This window comes from Schistocerca americana, chromosome 2 (genome assembly GCF_021461395.2).
Source record: "Schistocerca americana isolate TAMUIC-IGC-003095 chromosome 2, iqSchAmer2.1, whole genome shotgun sequence".
NCBI lineage: Eukaryota > Metazoa > Arthropoda > Insecta > Orthoptera > Acrididae > Schistocerca > Schistocerca americana.
Window position 1 is genome coordinate 99,155,714 of NC_060120.1, and position 7,634 is coordinate 99,163,347.

The window sequence follows — 7,634 nt, forward strand, 5'->3', positions numbered from 1 at the left end:
TCATCACAGAATTTAAAGCGCAAAACGCTATATTATATGCGAGGTTTGTACTTAGGTACAATATTGCCTGACGGAATCCTACAACATGGATCGGAACCGTCCATGAGAACAGGCTACTTGTCCAATTGCTGCTGATCTTCTATTGCTATACACAGAATACTGTTTACGTTGGGCATAGAAGGTTGGTACACACCAGCTTTCCTGGCTATACGTCAGGAAGGAGATGCAACTGCAGGATCAAGTACCATGTTGAGAATCAACCATCCCACAAGTATTAAAAATGAAAAAAGAACGCAACATATAAGAATAAAAAGAGCAATACTAGTAACCGCAGCAACACATACTAGTATTAGTATTAGTACTAATGTTAGTGGTAGTGGCGATGAGAAAGCAGAAGGAGGAAAAATATAGAGTAGAATACAAAAATCTATGAAAACCAGAAATTGCTCTTACAAATCATTTTATTGAGCAGCGGTTATAATGTAAATGATTCGGTCGTCAAAGGTGTAGTAGTAGTAGTAGTAGTAGTAGTAGTAGTAGTAGTAGTAGTTCTAGCAGCAGTAACAGAAACAAGTTCCACAATGAACGAACGTGCAACATGAGGAGAATTTCAGTAGCAAGAATTGTAACTCTAGTAGTACTACTACTGCTACTGTTACTATACTACTGGCACTAGAAGTACTGCTAGCAGTAACATCAGTAGTAACGATAGTAGTAGTAATCGTAGTAGTAGTAGGGGAGGAGGAAGAGGGAGAGTTGCTGTTGTTGTAAGAATAAAGAGCAGCAGTCCTAGTAGCTGTAACAACATGTAGTAGTATTAGTATTACTAGTAATGGTAGTGGTAGTGGTGATGAAAAAGCAGAAGGAAGAAAAATACAAAGTAGAATAAAAACCTATGAAAACCAGAAATTGCTCTTACAGAACTTTGTATCGAGTAGGAGTCACAATGTAAATGATTCGGTATCAAAAGTGTAGTGATAGTAGTAGTAGTAGTAATAGTAGAAGTAGTAGTTCTAGCAGCGTAACAGAAACAAGTTACATAATGAACAGACGTGCAACAGGAGAAGAATAAATAATTGTAACTGTGGTGGTAGTACTACTATTACTACTAGCACCAGAAGTACTACTAGTAGTAACAACAGTAGTAACCATAGTAGTAGTAATCGTAGTAGTAGTAGTAGTAGTAGTAGTAGTAGTAGTAGGAGGAGGAGGAGGAGGAGGGATGGAGTAAGAGGGAGAGTTATTGTTGTTGATCTTGTAAGGTAGTACAGTAGAAATAAAGTTGGTAGAACTAGTACTAGAACATGAAATATAGTAAAGAAACGGATGAAAAGGAGGAGGAGGAGCAGCAGTAGTAGCAGAAGAAGAGGAGAAAACTGGACGAGAAGCAAAATGTGTTCGTTACGAATCATATAAGCGCATAATGTTTATAGTGCAAATATCAGAAAGTATCGTGGTTGTAGAATAGTAACGGATAATAAGGAAAAAAGATTTAAATCCGCACAATACACCTCTTACTACTTACATTCTTCGAGTAGTGCCTTCTCAAGTTCTTAGGAGCGTTGGAATAAACAACAAATTTAGGGATAACTCGACCTAGACTAGTAGGCAATGGAAAAGTTGTGGATAGGCAGAGGATAGGATAGAAGTCTGTTATAGTACTACTGCAGCTGCGACATCGAGACGGTTCTGGTTGCACTGAGAAGCATTATATAGTGTGTGCTTGTGCGTGTGTGTGTGTGTGTGTGTGTGAGAGAGAGAGAGAGAGAGAGAGAGAGAGAGAGAGAGGGCGCCAGCAGGTGGCGGTCGGCGGTACGTACCAGCGGCTGCTGGGCGTGGTGCGTGGCGGCGCGCTGCGGTGTCTGCGTCGCCGGCGGGCGCCTACGTCTGCCGTCTGCCGACTGGCGGCCCCGACCTGCGCGACGCGCCGCCGGCAGCACTGGCAGCGGCCGCTATCGACCGGCGCCTGGCGTCGCGGCGCCGGACACGCTCGCCGTGCCGAACAGCTGCTGCTGCCGCGCGCGCTCCGCGGAGCGTCCGCGCAGGATGCGGCGCTGCCCGCTCAAGGACTCTGCCGGCCGCGTTGTGCTGCACCGGCGCCGTGCGCTGGTGTTAATACCGGCGGGAATGGAAAGGTGTGATTCCTGTGCGGCGTCTGAGAATGGGGCGTTAAGGACTGGTTCCCTACGATTTTCTTCCTACACTACTGGCCATTACGATTGCTACACCAAAAAGAAATGCAGATGATAAACAGGTATTCATTGGACAAATATATTATACTAGAACTGACATGTGATTACGTTTTCACGCAATTTCGGTGCATAGATCCTGAGAAATCAGTACCCAGAACAACCACCTCTGGCCGTAATAACGGACTCGATACGCCTGCGCATCGAGTCAAACAGCGCTTGCATGGCGTGTACAGGTACAGCTGCCCATGCAGCTTCAACACGATACCACAGTTCATCAAGAGTAGTGACTGGCGTGTTGTGACGAGCCAGTTGCTCGGCCACCATTGACCACATGTTTTTATTGGTGACAGATCTCGAGACCAGGGCAGCACTCGAACACTTTCTGTATCCAGAAAGGCCCGAACACGACCTGCAACATGCGGTCGTGCATTATCCTGCTGAAATGTATGAAGGGTACAGCCATGGGTCGTAGCACATCTGAATTGTAACGCCCACTGTTCAGGGTGCCGTCAATGCGGACAAGAGGTGACCGAGACGTGTAACCAATGGCACCCCATACCATCACGCCTGGTGATACGCCAGTATGGCGATGACGAATACACGCTTCCAATGTGCGTTCACCGCGATGCTGCCAAACACGGATGGGACCATCACGATGCTGTAAACAGAACCTGGATTCATCCGAAAAAATGACGTTTTGCCATTCGTGCACCCAGGTTCGTCGTTGAGTACACCATCGCAGGCGCTCCTGTCTGTGATGCAGCATCAAGGGTAACCGCAGCCGTGGTCTCCGAGCTGATAGTCCATCCTGCTGCAAACGTCGTCGAACTGTTCGTGCAGATGGTTGTTGTCTTGCAAACGTCCCCATCTGTTGACTCCGGAATCGAGACGTGGCTGCACGATCCGTTACAGCCATGCGGATAAGATGCCTGTCATCTCGACTGCTAGTGATACGAGGCCGTTGAGATCCAGCACGGCTTTCCGTATTACCCTCCTGAAACCACCCATTACATATTCTGCTAACAGTCATTGGATCTCTACCAACGAGAGCAGCAATGTCACGATACGATAAACCGCAATCGCGATAGGCTAAAATCCTACATTTATCAAAGTCGGAAAAGTGATGGTACGCATTTCTCCTCCTTACACGAGGCACCACAACAACGTTTCACCAGGCAACTACGGTCAACTGCTGTTTTTGTATGAGAAATCGGTTGGAAACTTTCCTTATGTCAGCACGTTGTAGGTGTCACCACCGGATCCAACCTTGTGTGAATGGTCTGAAAAGCTAATCATTTGCATATCACAGCATCTTCTTCCTGTCGGTTAAATTTCGCGTCTGTAGCACGTCATCTTCGTGGTGTAGCAATTTTAATGGCCAGTAGTGAACTTGCAGGTTGTTAACTTCACTGCCCGGGCATCGATATATTCCTACAGGAAAAGATACCATTCTAAAATATAAAAATAAAAACTGAGAAAAATAAAAAATCGTTTAGTTATGTACAAAACAGTTGCATTCCGGTCGGAGCAACCGGTGGTAGCGCTCACTGTACGTGATGTGTGCTATGTGCGAATGTGTGAGCTTTATTTGATGGCCGGTCGGAGTGGCCGAGCGGTTCTAGGCGCTTCAGTCTGGAACCGCGTGACCGCTACGGTGGCAGGTTCGAATCCTGCCTCGGGCATGGATGTGTGTGATGTTCTTAGGTTAGTTAGGTTTAAGTAGTTATAGGTTCTAAGGGACTGATGACCTCAGAAGTTAAGTCCCATAGTGCTCAGAGCCATTTGAGCCATTTTTTTTTTTTTTATTTGCTGAAGAAAGATTTGGCCGAAAGCTGTAAGTCTAGAAGTCTTTTCGTTGTGCCTGTCTGCAACTCAACGCGTCATCTTTACAGTCAGTAACAATCTGTCCTTTTCTTAATTTTGTTGATATTCTAACCTGAAGTTTCCATTGTTTGAAACATTATGAACAGTTAGATTAAATCGCCAGTAGCTAATTTAGTAGCGTATAGCGATTGGAGAGAGGTATGGAAAAACCGGGAGAAACGCATGCTTGGACGTAAATGCAGATGCCTGCAGTCTATGTTGTTGTTTTTGACCACTAACGGAACCTGTGCAGTGTCGTCAATCTACATATACATTTATACTCCGCAAACCACCCAACGGTATGTGGCGGAAGGCACTTTACGTGCCACTGTCATTACCTCCCTTTCCTGTTCCAGTCGCGTATGGTTCGACGGAAGAACGACTGCCGGAAATCCTCCGTGCGCCCTCGAATCTCTCTAATTTTACATTCGTGATCTCCTCGGGAGGTATAAGTAGGGGGAAGCAATATATTCGATACCTCATCCAGAAAGGCACCCTCTCGAAACCAGGACAGCAAGCTACACCGCGATGCAGAGCGCCTCTCTTGCAGAGTCTGCCACTTGAGTTTGCTAAACATCTCCGTAACGCTATCACGCTTACCAAATAACCCTGTGACGAAACGCGCCGCTCTTCTTTGGATCTTCTCTATCTTCTTTGTCAACCCGACTTGGTACGGATCACACACTGATGAGCAATACTCAAGTATAGGTCGAACGAGTGTTTTTTAAGCCACCTCCTTTGTTGATGGACTACATTCTCTAAGGACTCTCCCAATGAATCTTAACCTGGCACCCGCCTTACCAATAATTAATTTTATATGATCATTCCACTTCAAATCGTTCCGTAAGCATACTCCCAGATATTTTACAGAAGTAAATGTTACCAGTGTTTGTTCCGCTATCATATAATCGTACAATAAAGGATCCTTCTTTCTATGTATTCGCAATACATCACATTTTTCTATGTTAAGGGTCAGTTGCCACTCCCTGCACCAAGTGCCTATCCGCTGCAGATCTTCCTGCATTTCGCTGCAATTTGCTAATGCTGCAACAGCTCTTATACTACAGCATTATCCGCGAAAAGCCGCATGGAACTTCCGACACTATCTACTAGGTCATTTACATATATTGTGAAAAGCAATGGTCCCATAACACTCCCCTGTGGCACGCCAGAGGTTACTTTGACGTCTGTAGACGTCTCTCCATTGAGAACAACATGCTGTGTTCTGTTTGCTAAAAACTCTTCAATCCAGGCACACAGCTGGTCTGATATTCCGTGGGCTCTTACTTTGTTTATCAGGCGACAGTGCGGAACTGTATCGAACGTCTTCCGGGAGTCAAGGAAAATGGCATCTACCTGGGAGCCTGTATCAAATATTTTCTGGGTCTCATGAACAAATAAAGCGAGTTGGGTCTCACACGATCGCTGTTTCCGGAATCCATGTTGATTCCTACAGAGTAGATTCTGGATTTCCAGAAATGACATGATACGCGAGGAAAAAACATGTTCTGAAATTCTACAACAGATCGATGCCAGAGATACAGGCCTATAGTTTTGCGCACCTGCTCGACGACCCTTCTTGAAAACTGGAACAATGCTGGAAACATGTTGCAAATGCTAGTCGTGGTCATAGCGGTGTACCTGTAGTTGTGATTGCATTACACTGAGGTGAAAAAAGTCATGAGATACCTCCTAACATTGTGTGCGATCACATTTTGCCCGGCGTAGCCCAACAACCCGACGTGGCATGGACTCAACAAGTCGTTGGAAGTCCCCACCATAAATATTAAGGCAAGCAGCCTCTCTAGTCGTCCATAACTGCGAAAGTGTGAAGGATTTCGTGCACGAACTGACCTCTCAATCACGTCCTCTACATACTCGATGGGATTCATGTCGGGCGATCTGGGTGACCAAACCATTCCCTCTAACTGTCCAGAATGTTCTTCAAACCGGTGGCGAACAGTTGTGGCCCAGTGACATGGCGCAATGTCATCCAGAAATATTTCATTGCTGTTTGGGAACATGAAGTCCAGGAATGGCTGAAAATGGTCCCTAAGTGCCGTGCATCTACATCTACAATTAAATCTAGAGTGATGCTCCGCAAGGCACTGTACGGTCCGTCGCGCAGGCTACCTTGTACCACTGCTAGTCACTTCCCTTCCTGTTCCATTCGCAAACAGAGCGAGGGAAAAACGACATCTATAAGCCCCCGTATGAGTCCATAACTTCGTGGTCCTTACGGGCAATGTATGTTGGCAACAGTACAATCGTTCGACAATCAGCTTCAAATACCGGTTCTCTAAATTTTTTCAATACTGTTTCTTGAACAGAACGTCGCCCTCCCCCATTTGAGTTCTCGAAGAAACTCCGCAACACTTACGCATTGTTCGAAGCTACCGGTGACAAATCTAGCACCCCGCCTCTGAATTGCTTCGATGTCTTCCTTCGATCCGACCTGGTGCGTATCCCAAACACTCGAGCAGTACTCAAGAACAGGTCGCACAAGCGTCCTATATGCAATCTCCTTTACAGATGAACCACTCTTTCCTAAAATTCTCCCAATAAACCGAAGTTGACCATTCGCCTCCCCTACCAAAGTTCTCACATGCTCGTTCCTTCTATATCGCTTTGCAACGTTACGCCCAGATATTTAAACGACACTGGTGATACTGTATCCGAACATTACAGGTTCTATCTTCGTACTCATCTGAAACAACTTACATTTTTCCACATTTAAGGGTAGCTGCCGTTCATCACACCAACTGGAAGTTTTCTCTAAGTCGTCTTGTACCTTCTTACAGTCACTCAATTCCGACACCTTACTGCAAACCACGGCATCATCAGCGAACAACTACAGATTGAAGTCCAACCTGTCCGCCAAATCATTTATATATACAGGGTGGTCCATTGATCGTGACCGGGCCAAATATCTCACGAAATAAGCGTCAAACGAAAAAACTACAAAGACGAAACTTGTCTAGCTTGAAGGGGGAAACCAAATGGCGCTATGGTTGGCCCGCTAGATGGCGCTGCCATAGGTCAAACGGATATCAACTGCGTTTTTTTTAAATGAAACCCCCATTTTTTATTACATATTCGTGTAGTACGTAAAGAAATATGAATGTTTTAGTTGGACCACATTTTTCGCTTTGTGATAGATGGCGCTGTAATAGCCACAAACATATGGCTCACAATTTTAGACGAGCAGTTTGTAACAAGTAGGTTTCTTAAATTAAAATACAGAACTTAGGTACCTCTGAAAATTTTATTTCGGTTGTTCCAATGTGATACATGTACCTTTGTGGACTTATCATTTATGATAACGCATGCTGTTACAGCGTGATTACCTGTAAATACCACATTAATGCAATAAAAGCTCAAAATGATGCCCGTCAACCTCAATGCATTTGGCAAAACGTGTAACAACATTCCACTCAACAGCGAGTAGTTCGCCTTCCGTAGTGTTCGCACATGCATTGACAATGCGCTGACGCATGTTGTCAGGCGTTGTCGGTGGATCACGATAGCAAATATCCTTCAACTTTCCCCACAGAAAGAAATCCGGGGACGTCAGATCCG

The 7,634-nt window shown here is 45.3% G+C and overlaps 1 protein-coding gene across 1 annotated transcript in view; it reads right to left on the reverse strand.

Annotated features, from left to right (window-relative positions):
• The window catches only part of LOC124595198 (clavesin-2-like), a 245,588-nt gene extending 243,679 nt beyond the window's left edge, over positions 1–1,909 (reverse strand). The window contains exon 1 of the mRNA XM_047133834.1: positions 1,821–1,909. The gene's annotated coding sequence lies outside the window, so the exon portion shown is untranslated. The remainder of the gene's footprint in view (positions 1–1,820) is intronic.
• Between the last annotated feature and the right edge of the window lie 5,725 nt (positions 1,910–7,634).